Raw genomic sequence first — 19,971 nt, forward strand, 5'->3', positions numbered from 1 at the left:
GGGCTCAAGCTTAGCCTAATTTTTCTTGTTTTAGGGCCAAGGTTTCCTAAAAGCCAAGGAACTTACCTAAGGTCCATATCGGGTTAACCCAAAACTCCTAACCCGGGATCCGGGTGTATTACACCCGTTCTTAGATTGTGGTGTCTCATTGAGAAACAAATCCAATATTGTTTTTCTTAGCGGACCACTGCTAAGTTTATTATTAGGGAATTGAACTTGTTACATGTCAATTCTCCTCCCCAACTGTATATCAAAACTTCAATCAAACCAATGTGCGTTATTTGTATTGAAAGTGTTGAGATGTTTAAAGGAAGGTTGATTGCTCCCCTTGTCTACTGAAAAACAAGAAAGAAATCTGAAGGTATGAAGCGCTTATGCAATTCTCGCGAGAATGGATCGAGTCTTCGATTAGCCTTCAACTAAATAAAAGTTTAGCCAAGCATGGTATAGATCATGCTTGGTGTGTAGAAAGAAAGAAGATGAATAAAAAAAATAATTTTATTAAATTGAAAACCTAAAATAAAGAAAAGCCAAAACTAATTTTATATTGAATTCTAAACTTGTACATATGTCAAGCTTCTCCTTGATGGGTATTTATAACTTGAGAAAACCTAAAGAAAATAAAATACTATTTCTCAAGAAATTAAAACACTTTAATTCCTAATAAATAGTAAACTAAAAATCCTAATAATAAATAATTAAAATTCTAATCGAAATTCTAAGCAAACAAAAATCATAATTAAATAAATAATAAAATCTAAGATGTTAGAATCTAGTTACAACTTTTAGTTCATAAATAATTGTGGTTTGCCTTGTCTTTCTCCTTTGATCTTACTCATCAGATTATTTAATCAGAGTTTTTGCTTGAATCAATTTTCTAATCAGAGTTGGCGTTGACTTCTCCCAAAAATAGGAAAATCTATTTAATTCTCCTTTTAATTGTTGTTTCTTGGAAAATAGAGTCTTGAACAGATTCAAACATAAATAACCCAAAATTAGCACTATAAAAGAAGTATCATAGATTAATTAATAAAAAAATATTAACAAAATAAAAGACTCATCAAATTCCCCATCACTTATTCAATGCTTATCCACAAGCATGCCTTAGTTAATTATTAAAATTTCAAATCATCAATCTTTCGTCTCATAATATATCAAGAAAACCAAACAAGCCAATGATCATATCAATTATTGAAAACATGGTAAAAGTTGAGCAAATAGACATAACTAGTGAGAATTTAAGTAAAAAGCCAAGATATCTAAATTATCCATCAATTTCAACGTAATAAGACTCAATACCTCACAAGGATTCACTCATTATCACTCAAAGTGTTTAGGGTAAAAGAAATTGCTCAAAGCCAGGATTAATAAAGACATTACCATAGGCCTGTAAGAAAATAAAGTCTCCACCACTCGTTCGAACAAGATGCATTCAATCAAAGGGTGTTTGATAAGGTTGTAACGGCTCTTAGTTTAGGGTAAGGAAAAGGCCAAAAAATTGGGTTCAAAAGTCAAGACAGGACATGTAAAATATATGAGTTTGAGCCATGAATTCAACCAAGTAAACACACTCGAAAAAACGTAATCAAACAATCAAAATTTTCCTTTTTCTTCCCTTCTTCTTTTTGAGATTTTTCTTGCTTTTTTGTCATGTTTCAATGCTTTGTTTGATCTATATTTTTTTGGAATGCTTCCTATTTATTCCCTTGATTTTTCATTCATGGAACAATTTTATCTCATGTCTAGAAAAGGGTAACATGAGAGGGTTAAAATAAAATTGAAAGGTTTCAAGTTTTTATAATGTGGTAAAAACAAAGAAAATGGTACATGCTCAAAGTTGGTTCACTGGTGGATATAAACGGATGGGCAATTTTAGGTAGAGAAGTGGGTTAATCCTAAGTTCCCTAATCATCTTAAAGCATCAAGTTGCAATATGTGATCTTGATATTCGTTTAATCACAAGTTCTAGAATATCAAAATTAACCCGGTGCACTCAATCAAACAAATGATCAAGAATAAGAAGATATGCTCGTTTAGGCTCAAATCTCACAAAAAGGGGTAATTTGTATCAAGTCAAGAAACATATCAACTAACAGATTAATGGAACATCAATAGAAATTTTTTATGGAAAAGTACTAATCATGCCGTTTTTACCATCATGCACCCTAAATTCGATAAAAGCGTGATAATAAACTTATAAGGTAATCAATGAAACAAAACAAGATTCAAGATTAATAACAAGCGATTTCAACAAATCAATCAAGGCAACTCAATTTCAAGCATATAAACAAGAGAATGATAATTCGATACAAGTGTTCTCTAATTTCTCTACCCCTTCACTTAAAGCATATTGTCCCAATATGTAAAATTAAAGAATAGGAGAAAGAATAGAGATACTCCCCGTGTTTAGTGACGGTTGAATTTATAGATTCCTTAGGTGCCTAAATATATAAAGAAAAATGAATAATAAAAATGAATAAATAAAAATAAAAAAGTAAATAGTAAATAGTAAAAAGGGTTGCCTCCCATAAGAGAGCTTTTGTTTAACGTTGTTAACTCGATGACCTGGTTTAGAGATATGCTTCCTCCACTTCATATGCTTTTTCCATTGAAGAAATTCTACAATCATAGATTTTTTTCCTTTTATCCTTGTAGATATATTATTCTCACAAACTTTTCTTCGGATTATTCTTAGCCTTAGAAGTTTATTCAAAATCGATAAATTATTTAGTTCACCAAAAAATGTGTTCTTTAAATGTTTCAGAAGCTATTTTAATTCCAAATTTAATGCCTGCAAAACAGATGGAAAAAATTTAGATTGATAAGGCATCAAATTTAAATTCTTACCTAGCTTTTCGCCTGGTGACTGCGAGCCATGTTAGAAGCGATGTCAGTTTCAACCTTCAAATTCCTGTACAACTCATCAAAAAAATTATGTTCAACATGTTCATTTATATAAGGCTTAATTATATCGACAAAGCTAACATTAGTCACAAAGCCAGGATATTTCACCACCTTATAAACATCAAATTTTAACATCTCACCGTTAAACTCCATGGTGAGAGTTTCGCTTCTAACGTCAATTTTAGTGTTAGCCGTGCTTAAGAATAGGAAACCAAGAATGATTTTAGAGGAGGTGTTGGTTCGGTCGGTTTCCATGTCGATGATATAGAAATCTACCAGAAAAATTAACTCATTTACCTCAACTAGTACGTTTTCAAGAAGTCCTTCGGAATAGATGACGGATCTATCGACGAGGTGAATCGTTACTATAGTTTCCTTCAAAGGCTCAGCAAAAGTAAGTTGTACACATAAAGTGACATAACATTAATAGAAGCACCAAGATCACACATAGCACGTTTAATTCCTACTTTACCAATTTTACAAGTTATAGCAAACATACCTCGATCCTTTAATTTTTGTGGAAGCTTACATTGAAAAAAAAATGAAATATTTTCACCTAAGTTTACCTTTTCATTACCGGTGAGTTTCCTTTTAATTGTGCAAAGGTCATTTAAGAATCTAGCATATCTTGGCACTTTTTGGATTACCTTGAGGAGAGGTATTTTTATCTCTCCTTTCTAAAAAAATGTCTAAAATTTCTTTTCCCTCCGCTTGTTTATCACATTTTACTAACCCCGAGGGGAAAGGAGGTGGTGTTGCAAAGGGAGTTGAAATGGGAAGAAGTTGTGAGTCATATTTCTTTTCTTTTGGGATTTCGAGTCAACTTCTTCCTTTTCTTTATGGGATCTTGATTCTTCTTTTTCTTTCTTTGGTTCTGAGACAAATTCGTTACGGATTGGTGCGATAATAGTACCACTCTGAAGGGTGATGACATTAACGTTTTCTCATGGGTTCGCCTAGGTTTAAGATGGTAGTTTTCCCTGTGATTTTATTCGTCCCACGGTCTGAGCCAATTGACTCATTTGTTTTTTGAGCTCTTGGAAGTGAGTTTCAGTTCTATTCTAAAATTATTCTTGAGATATCACCAAATGTTCGACGATGGACTCCAATGATTATTGTGGCGGTTGGAACTGCTGGGGTAGAGGTGGCCTCAGTTGATACGCTTGGTTTGGCCTTGGGTTTTTCCCATTGTTGAAATTTGGATGATCCCTCCATCGTAGATTATATGTATTTGCATTAGGTTTATACTGTCTCTGGGGTGGTCTCAATTTTTTTTTAATTATATTAACTTGTGTGACATTGTCGTCTCATAACGTCGAAAAACAATTCGTGGGATGGTACGAAATTCTGCATATTCCATAAAGTCTAGTGGTACCTATTTTGCCTACAACAAGAGATTGAACAATATCAACTAATTTATCAATTTTATTTTCCAAAGAAATTGTACTTATCTCGTGAACCCATCAAGTGGGTTCACTCACAGAGCCAAATTGTTGAGAGTTACAACTATAGTTGAGATTACATTTCTAGCTGCATGTGGAGTCATATCAATGAGTGCTCCTCCGCTAGCTGCATCTTCATCTCCAAAGGAAGTAATCCTTCGTAAAAGTATTAAATAAGTATTTGTTTTGACAATCCATGTTGTGGGCAACTAGCGTAGAGTTTCTTGAATCATTATAGTAGTCATACAATGATTCTCCATTTATTTTTTGTACTCCTAAGATTTTCATTCTTTATTTACTCGCTTTTGCTGCAGGGAAGAACATGTCAAGAAAAAGACGAGTCATATCAGCCCATGTATTAACAGAATTAGGAAGTAAATAAAACAATCAATCTTTAGCCGAGTTGGCTAAAGAAAAAAAACATGAAGTTTAATTTGATCATCAGATACTCCATGTGGTTTCATGCTAGACCAAACGAGATGAAACTTAGTAAGATGCTTGTGAGGAATTTCGTTGGGCATTCCACAGTGAGTAGGTAGAAGATGGATCAAACGCGTTTTCAGCTCAAATGATGTTTCTCAATGAGGGAATGCGATGTATAACGATTGTTGTTCAGAAGCTGTTGTAGCTAATTTTCGGATTGTCTGTTGATCCATTGGAATTGGTTTCTCGAAGTCTTCTTCGACGTCAGAGAAGGTTTCAACATCCAAATGTGTATTCGAATTAAGTTTTGGATTGGATTCAAATTGTTGATTTTGTTGTTGTTGTCTTTCTTCTAATGTACGTGAACGTATTCTTCGGGCTAGTTCTTTGATCTCAGGTACCCAATCTGCTAGTTCGCCTAGATTTTTCCTAGTCATATATCAAAACAAACTTTAATAAGAAATTTTGGTCGTGATCCCGTCAACGACACTAATTTGACAAGCGTCATAATTGTCAAATAAATAAGCCATTTTTCTCATATAAGTAGCTAAAAATGCAGAATAAGGAAGAAGGGGTCGGTCCATAGGGATTCGAAAAGTTCTAATATTAATTTGAATTAATCTTTAACCAAGAAATCTGTAAAACAAGAAAATTAAAAAAAATGGTTTAAAATAATCAAGTAAACTAAAAAAAATAAAATTAAAGAAAAAAATAAAATAAAATTAAGAAAAAAGAAAAGTAAATTGTAAAGAAATAATTAAGATGAGAGATAGCCTCCAGCTTCGCTTCGCCTCAATCTGTCTCGATCAGTGAAATAAATTTTACTCTGGATACTTGCTAGTTGCAGTCTATAAGGCTCAACCCTTGTAACTTGCTCTTCTCTCTGGTGAACTAATTTCCAAATCCAATTCGTGAAATTTAGCCCATGTTTGGATTATCGATATTAACGCCAATGCTGGCTTGGAATTGGAAAAACACGTGCTTGGATTATGGTGTCTCAATGAGAATCTAACCCGATCTTGATTTCCCTTAGCAGACCGCTGCTAAGTTTGTTCTTAGGGAATCGAACTTTCTACGAGCCGATTCTCCTCCCCAACTGTACATCAAAACTTCGATCAAACCAATGCACGCTCTTTGGATTGAAAATGTTGAGATGTTTGAAGGAAGGTTGATTACCTCCCCTTGTCTACCAAAAATCAAGAAAGAAATATGAAGATATGAATCGCTTCTGCAATTCTCACGAGAATGGATTGAGTCTTCACTTAACCATCAGCTAAAGGAAATTTAGCCAAGCATGGTAGAGATCATGCTTGGCATGTAGAAAGAAAGAAGATGAAAAAGAAAAATAATTTTATTAAACTCAAAACCTAAAACGAAGAAAAGCCAGAACCAATTCTATACTGAATTCTAAACTTGTACATCTACAAGCTTCACCCTGATGGGTATTTATAGCTTGAGAAAACCTAAAGAAAATAAAATACTAATTCTCAAGAAAATTAAAACATTAAATTCCTAATAAATATTAAACCAAAAATCCTAATAATAAATAATTAAAATCCTAATTGATATTATAAGCAAACCAAAATCCTAATTAAATAAATAATAAAATCTAAGATGTTTGAATTTAGTTACAACTTTTAATTCCTAAATAAATTTATTTAGAGTTTGTGCTTGGATCGATCTTCTAATCAGTTTTGGTGTTGACTTCTACCAAAAAATAGGAAAAATTGTTTAATTCGCCTTTTAATTGTTTATTTGGAAAATAGAGTCCTGCACATATTCAAACATAAATAACCTAAAGTAGCACTATAAAATAAGATAATACAAATTAATTAATAACAAAATATTAACCAAATAAAATATTCATCATTAAGAAATAAACTTTTCACCAATCACAGTCGTTTTCACCACCATATTACCGATGACCCTACTTGTCATGTCTGCAGATCCGGAGATGAAACTACCCTGCACATTCTCCGTGTCTGTGAACCAACTAAAGACCTTTGGCTCTCCATCCCCCAAACCCAGTAAATTCCCAATTTTTTCGAGCTTCCCCTTCACGAATGGCTCCTCTAAAACCTCACTCCATTACCCTCCTCACAGGCACTGCTATCAATTGGAATTTTATGTTTTATTTTCTTCTTTGGAAGGTTTGGAAGCGATGAAATTCGACGATCTTCTCGACAAGCATGCTTCCCAACAATGCTATCTTCAACTACAACAAGACTTGGGCTTCCCACTATCGTTCTTCGCCTCCTTACAACCCGAATCATCATGTTCTGAACTAGTCAAAGGAAATTCAATGGCAACCAGTGCCTACATGATGGATTACACTAAACACGGATGGTGCCCTCAACCCCGAGAACAACCATGGTGTTGTCGGTGGCCTTCTTCGCAGTTCAGACGGTGATTGGCTTGTTGGTTTCCAAATATACATTGGAATCTCCCACCCTCTCCATGCGGGGCTCTGGGGCATCCTTGTTGATTGCTTGGGATTAAATCGAAGGGTGTGACACGGTGGTCTCAGTACCTGATCACTATTGCTCTTGTTTGCTTCTCGGGTTTGGCTTTCAATTGAGGATTACAGCCAAATCCGGGTTGACTTCTCATCAGGGATGAAGCATCTTGGTCCGTTAATGAAGGATTGTAATCACAGAAAATATATGAGCCTAACTCCACCACTACAGTGTTGCCGAGGCGATTGTGTAACCTTCTTGACCTGACTCATTCAACCAGCAACTCCTCGGTTTCAGAGCCAAAATCCCAGTTCATATTTGAAATTATTTTGACAAACCTGAGAAAAGGGATCTTCAATGGCAACACGACTTGTGTGATCAATTTTAGGCTAGCTGCACAATAAAATCTTATCCGCCTCAAATAATAAAAAGATAGTCGTGCATTTTATTTCTTAAAATCAACTCGGATGTGCATCTTTCCCCCAAGTTCCAGTACATTTTGAATAGCTGAATAAGGTCGGGCATCGGCTCGGGGTATTCCACTGTATTATCATCGGACTGAATATTCAGAAGTCAGAATTGACAAACAAGCCTATAAGTTAACTCATTATCCACGTGCCACACAACATGTGCGGCCGATGAACTCAAGTTTGTTAAAAAAACGAAATTGTTTACATATCCCAAAATACATAAGATTTAAAGGCAGGGCATCGGCCCGGGGTTTTTGTAGAGAAGATGGCAAATATTCAACTCGAGCTCAAGAACTACATCAACTAACTGCTTTCGAAGCCAAATATCCGGAACACACCTTCATCGGCTGAATATTTGTTCTTATCATCATCAGCATAAGCAAGTAAATTGTATTTTGGATTCCATTTCACGCTATTCATGGCAGCTCGACAAGGAATTTGATGCACAGTTCACCCAGTATGAACATTGGACTGTTTCAGACAACAGCAGAAACATGAATACAATAGTTTTTATGAACTATTTACGGATAAGGAAACCCAAACCAATGCATACTATATCAATAAATAGATCTTCACTGGCAGAGGCAATATAGTCTCCTGTGTAATTGAAGCTTATTGTCCGGACGGGCCACCTGTGGGAGCACAAATGGTCATTTCATGCCAATGAAAAATATGACTGAAGTTGAAAAGAAGTTTTGAATTCTGGAGAAACTTACTCGAGCTTAGTAAATGTTCGCACACAAAGCATCTCCGATATATCCCAAAGGCTAACCAAGGAATCAGCACTCCCAACAGCAAAATATCTGCCAGTAAATGGTTCCTAGCCAAGTTCCCTAAGCTACCAATACAGGAGGATGTGCTGATTGGTAATCCATCTTGCAGATGGGTTTTCTTTATCAAAACCTAAAGACTGTCGTGTCATTCGATGGATTCCCCCCCAGTTGATTTTCTAAAGATGAATGTTGATGGAGCTGTTAGGCGAGATGGCTCGGGTGGAGGAATAGGAGGTATTTTAAGAGATTGGAAGGGCTGCACACTTTTGACTTTTTCAGAGAATGTTGGTCAAGGAACTCCTCCACTTGCTGAGTTAAAGGCTATGAAAAGAGGCATTGAAATATTTTTGTCATCACGTTGGGAATCTGTCGGTAGGTTGATTGTTGAGAGTGATTGTAAGTCTGCAGTGGAATGGATTCAAGCCCCGATTATGGCTCCTGTTTTTTTCTCGCCTCTAGTTTATCAGATGTTGACTTTAATCACTGGCAAGGTACATTCAGTGAGGTTGATTCCAAGGGCGTGCAATGGGGAGGCAGACAAGTTAGCAAAGATTGAGATAGGTTAATTGTTAGGAGTAAATTGTGGTTTTTCTGGTCCACTGTAAAGGTTTTTAGGGCAGGAGGAGTTTTTAAGTTTTATGTACTGCAGTTTGGTGTAATGGTTAAATCTTATGTAACTTTTTATTATTAATAAAATGTAAGACACTCTTTTCCTCCTTCCGCTGATTAAGGAGTTTAATATCAAGCTCCATTAATCAAGAATGGGGTTTTTAACGAGGCCTTCCATTCCTATCAAAAAAAAAAAGTAATGGGTATGCAAGTATTTCAACAGTACCTTAGAAAAGAAGAACCATCACGTAGAACATAAACATCCTTTAAACTAACGAGAAATAATTAATACTTTCTGAATCAAAGAGTGAAGCACAATTGCTAACAAAGAAAATGTTCTAACCATTTCCCGTTGTCAGAAAGAACATATCTCCCGTCATGTTCCAAGCAATTTTATTTACTTGGACAAAGAAGTGCATGACTCAACATGAATTAGAATAATAGAAATTTTATTCATCCGTTTAATTGTACAACTTAAGTAACAATTTCTAGCTTTCGATGATTAACCATTATTTCCAAAGAGTTAACTCTGAAAAGGCCAAAGAATGATGATGATATTCCATTAATGCCAATAATGTATCAAGTGAATGCATTGTGCACTTAAAAGTGGTCGGTACTTTACATGTTTTATGTAAAAACTAAAACTTATAGAACAAGGCCTCTAATCCAAGCATCAATTGATTACCAAAATCCACATCTTCAAAGGTGATAACATAACCAAGGAGAAGAGAGCAAATTAGCAAAAACTGAACAATACCTCATAACTGAACTTGCGCCTGTGAATTGGCTTAAATTTTGTAACATCCATTATTGTTAATTCATCATCCTTCAGAGAAATAAAACAGAGTAAGATCAATGATAAACTAATTTGTTATCGAGATGAAACAATGCAACAAAAACTGCTCTACGAAAACTAAAAATCAAATGCATGTAAAATGTTCCAAGTGACATAGGAAAGTAAAGTTTGCCCTATTACCAACGGCTATGTGTGTCCCATCAGGCTTATAAGTGATGTTTATATTCTCCCCGCTAAGTTCTGCTTGCTGGGAGCACTTTCCGCCTGCAAAAGCCAATGCAGGCAAAGGTAAACAACTATCTGGTGGTTAAACAACTAAGTGAGATGATGATATTCAATACGCAGCTTTTCATTCAGAATCACTGTAGTGTTCATGATATTCAACATAAGAATCACAGCAACGACGTACAAGCTATAGATGCCTTTTCCCTTACAAGTTCAGTTTTCCAAACAATAACATAAAACAGCATTCACTTACTTCGAGCATCCCATAGACGAACAGTCTTATCACCAGATGCAGTCGCTATGAGATCAGCATGTTTAGGGTCCCAACAAAGTTGATCCACACTATCAGTGTGTCCCTTCAATTCAATATCTTTAGCCTTTCCCTGAACCAAACATTACAAAATCGCCATTAGCAACAAAACATTATTAAATTTCCAACATCCAGGATACAATAAAACGGATGCAAAAAGCTTAGGTAGCTAGCTGCCAAGGTATCAAAAACTGCTCCTATTACTGTGTGTTTATCCTAAAAGGAAAAAATATATCATCCGTCCTCGTACCTGATTGAAGTTAGATACTTGGTCTCTATACATAAAAAGCTAAAAATTAAAGCTTCTCTTTTATGATTTAAAGATCATAATCCAATCATGGATATCATTAGTATTTCTAGGTCAAGATTGTCATCAATAAACTTGTGCGGATATACCAACTTTAGAAGCAAATCATTTTGAGCTCAGTGAGCATATCCAATAGTAAGCAAAATTTGGCGGAAAACATTAAAAGTGTCAATGAGTGGGTTAGAATTTTTAAATCAAAAGGATTTAATTTTTTTAAAACACTTTAGTACATAGACTAAATATAAAAATTTGCCGAATTACAGAGATTAATTACATATTTATACAACCCTAAAAGCATAAGCAAAAGTATACTCATCAGAACGATTAAACGAAGACCCATCTGGAATCCACTTCTAATTCATTCTTAATGATGTAATAAAAAATCGGCATTCAAAATAGCCAGAGATAATTGTTCCTTCGGTTTCCGTGGAAAATTGAAAACTACCCAGAAAGGGAAGAATGATGGAAGAATAAGTGGGATTACATGACCGTGAGGCTCAATATGCCAGACTCGAGCAGTTTGATTCAACGGAACCGGAAGCAAGCTTGGTGCCCGTACAATTCCAGGCCACTGAATGCACCTTTGGAAAAGGTAATCAAAATTTTTAATTAGGAGACGCATACAAACAGGTAAAAGAACGGGGAAAAAACCTTACTTTCTTCTTGTGACCTTGATACTCTCTGCTATGAAGATTCTTGAAGGCTGTCTTCTCCTCTGTTTCTCTTCCTCTCGGGTTTGCGCTAACCTTCGGTTGACCGTTTACTTAAAAATAACAAAATGGAAGTTTAATTCGCAAATTTTCGGCAAAATTAGACTGATAATTCAAGTGGGTTAATTATTTGACCCAATAATTTAATTTAAATTTTATTTTGATAAATACGATATTTATTATAATATAGGATAAATTCATTAAGTCCACATAAATTTATCCACATATTAACGAATTTATCTAGATATAGGTCTCGTGGAATCTAATTATTTAATTTTTTTTTTTTAGATTTCATCTATCTAACACCAAAAGTTCCATTAATATATTTATATAATTAAAATAATATGAAATAATTATGGCAAACTTAGAATTGTAGGAACTGGTTCTTGTTCACCGATTCTTGTTCGACCATGCAGGATGTTCTTTGCCTGATTCACGATTGATCTTTACACTTTATACCACTCGTCCGGCTGCAGATTCCTCTGTTGCCCTTCAAGCGACAATTATGAAGTGGAATTCCTCGCGTGATATCTATTGTTGTCTCAATACTAATGCAGCGATTGACGCAATCACTAGGTTTTGCTTTGTTTGTGGGGTATTCGATCAAGTGAGAGGGCCTGGATAACCGGTTTTCATAAATTGATTGGCATAACTTCCCCCTTCAACCTGAGCTCTGGACTATCTATATTGATTTACATGTTTGGTCTCATGGTTTGAAATTTCTACAAATTCAGTTGGGCAATCTACAAACCATTCGTCTTCTCAATGATTCAAAGTTGGGTTGTGATTTATTTCCCTTTGTTCGAGCTATTTTCTCATTTTGTAACAGTAATTGGTATATAGAATTTTTTATACTCCTTGTTAAGGAAATATGGTGACTGATGGAATGGCTAAACTTCCTCTTCCATAGAATTACGTGCTGAACATTTTCTCTATTGCTTTTGCTCTCATCGTACCTTTGATTGAAAGGAATATTTTAAGCCCTCCTTATATTAAGTATTGTAAATAGTTAAGGCTTGTGCATCTTCTTCATCATCATCATAAAAAAAAAAACCATTTTTACGGTGTACATTCTGCATACATGTAATATCTTTGAAAAGCATGTTGGATGGAAAATGCCTTCCCTATTTTAAACCACCTTCGATTTTTGTCTAGGATAGTGGTTTAGGATTTAGGATTCTTATAGAGTTAGGTTAGTTTTTAGGGTGTTTACTATTCGGTTTTAACCAAATTAACCGGCCGAACCAAATTAGTTTGGTTAATTCAGTCGGTCAACGAATTATTTCGGTCAGGGAACCGGTTAATTTGGTTCAAAATTGGTTAATTAATAGAATTAATCGAAATTATTAAATATTATATATTATATATGTCGTAACGTCTTTTTTGAAGAACAAATACTTTTTCAATGAAACCCTCAAATTTATGACTTATTTGGGAAAAGTCGAAATTTTGTGTTTATTTTGATTAAATTGATTTGGGAGTCGCCATTGACCTTTGGGCTAGGTAGGTCGAATACGTTAAAGCGCCATTTAAAATAATTTTAGGAAAAATCGTTTTTAAGACAACAAATTGTTTGCGTTATCAAAGATTCATTTTGAAGGATTCAGGAGTCGATTATGCGTTGAGAAGGGTTAGCACCCCCACAACGCCAAAAAATTAGTACCTAATCGCTTGTATGTTATCGTGGTGGAAATTAAAAAAAATCGAATCAATATTTAAAGTGTGATCCTTTATTGAATATTAATTAATTTATTTCGAATTAATTATTAGAGAACACTCCTTAATTTGAGAATAAATCACGGGATTTGCACATACCTAATGGGAAGACTATTCTATCTATTTCTCCTTTATACAAGAAATGTTCCCTCCTCAACGTTATCAAAAACCGCAAATCAAATGTAAATTGAATATTAGTAATAGCGTAAAATAACTTACTATTTAAAGAAACATGTATTGCATCATTTGAATTAAAATAAAAATGAATTAATTATCATTTTTATAAAAATAAACTTCATTTATTTCAACTTTACTTTTCGTTCGAATATCGTATCGCACTACTTCGCTCAAGCAGTGCTTTTCACGCCCATTCTACGATAGAGTGTTCTTGAAAGAATACGAGTAAAAAACATTTATAAAAATAGAAAACAACTATAGCATTTCATGAGAGTTTTTAAAATATGCATATGCATAAAATACACATAAATAAATAAAAATATAAATAAAAAAATACATACACTTTAATATATATACATAGTAAAAATGAGAGGAAACAAGAACCACATTATTCAAAGATTAAACCATAAGAGAAACAAAATATTAAGGATAGAATATGCGATAAAACCATTAAACCTTAAATACTAAATCAAAGGCAGTGACTAAATCGAACAAAATATGAATCCTAAGGTATAAAGTATAAACTCAACATTCATCTTTTAAGACAAGAATGAGGGACTAAAATGAAACAACAAAAATATACACTACCAAAGCATAAATGAATTGAAGTAAAATGTCCAAGTCATAAATATATGCATAAATATATTATCAAAGAAACAGTGATGAAAATAATATGTAAAGTAAATATGAGGCTCAAAATAAAGAGGACAAAGTTTCATTTAATGGTGAAAATGGAAGGTTTATAAACTGCGAAGGACTTGGTGTGCAAATATACCCTAGCTATCGAAACATGCGGGTATAGGGCCTCAAAATGACCTCTATTTTTTAAATTTTTTATCTTCACTTCACTCTTTTGTAAATAAAAAACTTTTTCCCTTTTCTCTGTATTTTCCAGAAACCGATGAAAGGCCTCATCGCTAGCTGTCGTTTGCCGCTACACTGACCACCACCATCGGTAGCCTTTGAAATCCAAAATAAACCTTGCCTCTGATCTCACCATCGGACCATCAGATCGTCGTCATTCTGAAGTATGTTGGTCTCCTCGTCAATATGTAACTTTTCACCATTCGGATGTTGTAAAGAAGGTTCCAGTCGCTAGGAATCACTAATGACCGAAAGTAAGGTTGAGTTCTTTTTCCTTCACTTTTTTTGTTGTTCTCTCCTTTACAATATGATTTTTGGGGGTTTTTGTAACACATTACATATTTCAAAAATAAAAATTAGTTTTACTTGTTGATTTGGTGAATTTACTTGATGATTTGGTTTTTGACGAGGAGAGGGGACTCATCTCGTCGCAGTTGGCAATCAGGGCATGGTGGGGAAGCTACTGGCGTGGAGAAGGGATGGCTTGGGGTATGGTGTTGTAAACTTGGTAGTGGTAGCACAAAGATGGTGACTACAACAGCTCCTCCTTGCTCGTTGTTGTGGAAAAAGAATAGAGCAAAGATTTAAAGCACCATTTTTGTCCTGATCTCCTTGAATTCCCGAGCTACAAGTTCTCCTCATTGTGAACCCTTCCATTGGAATTGTTGATCCCTATTCTTTTACGATTGATTTAAAATGAAATCTTATTCTTCTACATGGGGTTGTGAAATGAAATTCTCTGCTAACTCCTCAAATTCCTGTCAAATATTCTACATTTGAGTGAAAACAAATAAGTGAAAAGAAATTTGTTTCAAGAGAAGTTATCTCAAGTGAGTCGAAACTTTGTTTCTAGTGAAACAATTTCAAAATTTGCGTTTCAAGGGAAAACTATCTCAAGTGAGACAAAATTTATTTTAAATGAAATAATTTCAAAATTTGTGTTTCGAGGGAAAACTGTCTTAAGCGAGACGAAATTTGTTTTTAGGAAAATAATCTCAAGTGAGATCAATTTTGTTTCAAGTGAAACAACTTCAAAATTTGGGCTTCAATGGAAATTGTCTCAAGCGAGATAAAACTTTGTTTCGAGAGAAACAACTTCAAAGGTTTATGTTTCAAGAGAAAATGTCTCAAGCGAGATGAAACTTTGTTTCGAGCGAAACAATCTCAAAGGTTTATGTTTCAAGAGAAACAATCTCAAAGGTTTATGTTTCAAGAGAAATTGTCTCAAGTGAGACGAAATTGGTTTCAAGAGAAACAATCTCAAAGGTTTATGTTTCAAGAGAAATTTTCTCAAGTGAGACAAAATCTGTTTCAAGAGAAACTGTCTCAAAGGTGACAGACAATTTGCTCCTTCATGTTGGGGAGATCTAGTTGCCTTCAGAAGATCTGATCATTCATTTTAGGACGTCAAATATGTGAACGACGTTGTTCCTTCATGTTGAGGACGTCTAGTCATCACCAAACTTTACTTTCCTAAAAGATCTATAAAAATGATGCATTTATGAATGACTATCTTGGATTTTTTATGGATTTCAAGATGAAGTTTATTTCATGTTTTTGATTTTTAATAAAAATGACTTTTTGAATTTTTCATCATGAGAGGACAAAATGATCTTGAGAAAGGAAAATTAGATGATGTCCTCGTGAGAGGAGAAAATGGCCTTTAAGAAAAATGAAATAAGTATTTCAGGGAAAGCAATCTTAAGAAAGGCTAGATTGATGTTCTTAGATTAATAATCTTGAGAAAGACGAAATTAGTTTCTCAAAAGAGATTATAAAGACATCCTTATGAGAGGGGAAACAAAGCTTTATTGCATGTGATGATGAATGTATGATGCAAATGTTCAAATTCTTGTGACGTGTATGTTTATGTTGATGCATGCTTTCTTGACCAATAGTCAGGAATGGACGCACCATCATTTTTCATGCTCTTCCTGATTTGGTTGTCTTCATTTTCCACCAGAGATTACTATTGCAAACTTCGACTTGTGACAATTTGTACTTCTTGCCCCAACAAATTTTGCCTCCAAAAATTTCGGCTTCCCTTGCCCCAACTTCGATCATGAACTTCTGTGTCTGAGAGATATTTGTTCAATTCATAGATATACTTCTGGAGAGATTATCTTGTTTGAAAATGATTTTCTTCCTTTGAAAAAATTCAATGAAGAAATTAAAAGAATATGTGGATTTTTATTGTTGAATAAACTAAAATAATGTCCCATCTTTGGGCTCACAATTGAAGTAAATCACAAAACATGAGTTCATTGAATATCAAAAGAATTAACTGCTCTTTTAATCTTTCATAGTTACAATTCTTTGACAAGTTTCAGGATTGACAGGTTAGTTTGGCATTATTTTGGCATAGCCGAGGGATTCATCTTGTCACAAAGTCTTTGACCTGACATCCACAATAGATCAAACACCGAACTGCCATGTATCTGATCAATGTCAGGATTTGAATAAAATCTATTCATAAATCTAGGCTTTTTAGTTATCTCTTTAACCAATTGCTTTGGTGGAATAGCTCTAGGTTTATTGCATTCACCTTATAAAAATATTTCATTAATTTTATAGGTATCAGGATTCAAGATTTCTTAAGCTCGTTAAGAAGTATCTATTATAGTTTGGGTGTCGTTGGAGGTAAGGGAATTTCATCTTTAGAGTTAAATTTCTAAGCAACTGACCTAAACTAAATTCATCTACTCAACTATTCCATCTATGAAGATCATGATCATCATCAAACGTCATCCACAGAAGTATAATCTAATAAGCTTTGCAAGATCATACACATGAGATGCCCCATTTTGTCCGCTACTAACACATATCTGAATGCCAAGCCCTTTTATTATCTCTTCGTAGTAGTGGATGGTTGTTGAAAACATTTTGATATTTCTATATAACAAATTAAGTTAAATGAATTTTAAGATTTTCCAAATGATTTTCTAAGTATATTCGATATAACTATTCGAATATCAAAACATTACTCCAAATCTTTCAAAAATCATTTTTAATCCTTACTCAAGTGTAAAATTAAGTTTTAATCTTAAAACAATCTCAAAATAATTTTACAAAGTATTTCGAACCATTTCAAAGCCAAAAATTCCAAATTGCTCAGAGGGAACCGATTCCCCCCAAGGGGGTACCGATTCCCCCTGAATGGTTTGGCTCCGAGAATTCCAGTATGCTCGGAGGGAACCGATTCCCCTCCAGCGGGTACCGATTCCCCCCTTGTATAACGGTCAAAATATTTGAATTTTACACATAGGGAACATATTCCCCATAGGGGGTACCGTTTCCCCCACACTACAAGCTGTTTTATTAATTGTTTTCACACTAAAACGGCTATATGATCTTCACTAATCATCCCCAACATTCAGAAGTGATTCAAGGTGTATTTAAACAAGTTCTGAAGCCTTTGATCGATAAGAAATCATAGAGAAACAAGAGAGAAAGCATCAAACACCAAGTTTGTGCAAATCAAGCCAATTTTCCTTTCAATATTCATTTTGCTTTCAAAGAACACCATATGTGCTCATTTGTAATTATTTGTGAGTGTTCTTTTCTTGTTCTAGAATTGTGCAAACATCTTACCTTGTGAGGTTTTCCTTGTAAGTTTGCAAATTTGTGTATTTCTCTTTGAAAAAGAGTGTGCTCAAGAATTTGGGGTATAATTCTTGAGTGAGCTGTAAGGTTACTCTTTATCCTCAAAAGAAATAACAAATTAGTGAATTTGTTGAAAAATCCTTAGGTTGGATAGCTAAGGTAGTGGACGTAGACTTTGGTTGATAAAGTCGAACCACTCTAAATCGCTGTGCAATTACTTTCAATTTTCTGCAAAAGCTTCCAACAAAATTTTAATTGCCAATTCACCCCCCTCTTGCCCGATTCCGTCAATCGATTAACTCAACAATTGGAATCAGAGCCTAACTCATTTCAAGGTTTAATCACCTCTTGAGTCGATTCGGGAAGAGTTATATCGATAATCAAAGTCATCAATGGCCTCCGCTTCAAACTTCGATTCCGGTCTCGATTCGATGCCCGTCAACAAGCCTCCTTTCTTTAATGGGGCTAACTATGCCTATTGGAAGAATAGAATGATGTACTTCATTCAAGCAAGTGACATGGGAGCATGGAATGTCGTAGAAGAAGGATACTTCAAGCCTCTCACTCATCCAAGATTATGGAGTGAAGGAGAGACAAAAATGTTCCAGCTCAACTCCAAAGCTATCCATATCATATTTTGTGCTCTTGGACCAGATAAATACGGAAGAGTTTCATCTTGTACAACCGCCAAAGAAATATGGGACAAACTTCAAGTCACTCATGAAGGTACCGATGAGGTAAAGAAATCTAAAATTAGTATTCTAAAGCATAGCTATGAAAATTTCAGGATGAAACCAAATGAAGATATCAAAGCTATGACGGATAGATTTTCAACGATTGTCAATGGTCTCAAATCATATGGAGAGATCATTTCAAATGAAAAGCTTGTGAGGAAGTTAGTGTACTCCCTCCCAAAATCGTGGCAATCAAAGAAGATGATAATCATCGAGTCTAAGGATCTAACATCCTTAACTCTTGAAGAGCTAATCGGTTCACTCCTCACTCATGAAATGATTCTTGAAGATGAGGTGGACCTTGATAAGATTAAAGAGACACCAAAGGAGAAGGAAAAGAAGAAAAACATTGGAGTTGCTCTCAAATCCACAAAAAATGAGAGTGATTTGGATGAAGATGACGATGACGAGAAAATGGCATTGTTTGCCAAACGGTTCAGAAAAATGTTGAGACCTTACCGAGGAAGAAAATTCAAACGAAATGAAGGCCTCAAAAATGAACCAAAAGAAAAGGACCCGATTATTTGCTATGAATGCAAAAAGCCAGGGCATGTCAAATATGATTCCCACAATTAAAGAGGAAGGGTCAATCAAAGAATAAGCACAAGGCTCATGTGGCTATATGGAGCGATGAAGAAGGTTCCGATGAAGAGGAACAAGAAGTAGCAAACTTGTGCTTGATGGCATTCGGGGAAGATTCTAAGGTAACCTCTAACTCATCTGATTTTGATGATTTATCCTATGATGAGCTATTAGAGGAATATAATGGGTTGGCTTTGGATTATGAGAAATTGTTTTTAAAATACAAAAATGATGTTTCAAATTTGAAAAATGAAAATAAACTCATATCCAAAACCAACAACGATCTTGAAAGTAAAATCAAAGATTTGCAAATCAAACTGGAAGAGTTTGAAAAGAAAAATTTACATTTGTAAAATTTACTTTCAAAGGTCAATGATGATCATCAAAAGAAAATTGATGATCTTAAAGCTTCTTTTGATAAAGTTGGAACAAAACATTTTGAAAGTGGAGAAAATTCAAAATCCAACTTTGTTAGAAAAAGTTTTAAAAACTACAATCATAGAGGTCCCCAAAGAACCTCTAATGGAAAAATCATTAGAAGTATATGGGTTCCTAAGGAGCTCATTACTACTAAAGATAAGGATATCCTACACAAATGGATACCTAAGGGGACTAGGATTTTGGAAACTAATGAATATGGACCCAAAAGAATTTGGGTACCAAAAATTAGAAATTAATCTATGTTTGTAGGAAAAGGAGCATTGCTACAAGGCACGATAAACAAATTCAAACTCATGGTACCTTGATAGTGGATGCTCAAGACACATGACCGGAGACAAAAGCCGGTTCATTAAGCTTAACGCCAAAAATGGAGGAGAAGTGACTTTTGGTGATGATTCAAAAGGTCACATTGAAGGTATTGGTACTATC

The 19,971-nt window shown here is 34.5% G+C and overlaps 1 pseudogene; it reads right to left on the reverse strand.

Moving 5' to 3' along the window:
- Positions 1-7,647: 7,647 nt before the first annotated feature.
- The window catches only part of LOC120120740, a 59,160-nt pseudogene continuing 46,836 nt past the window's right edge, over positions 7,648-19,971 (reverse strand).

Source organism: Hibiscus syriacus, unplaced genomic scaffold, assembly GCF_006381635.1.
Source record: "Hibiscus syriacus cultivar Baekdansim isolate YM2019G1 unplaced genomic scaffold, ASM638163v2 tig00110346_pilon, whole genome shotgun sequence".
Taxonomy (NCBI): Eukaryota; Viridiplantae; Streptophyta; class Magnoliopsida; order Malvales; family Malvaceae; genus Hibiscus; species Hibiscus syriacus.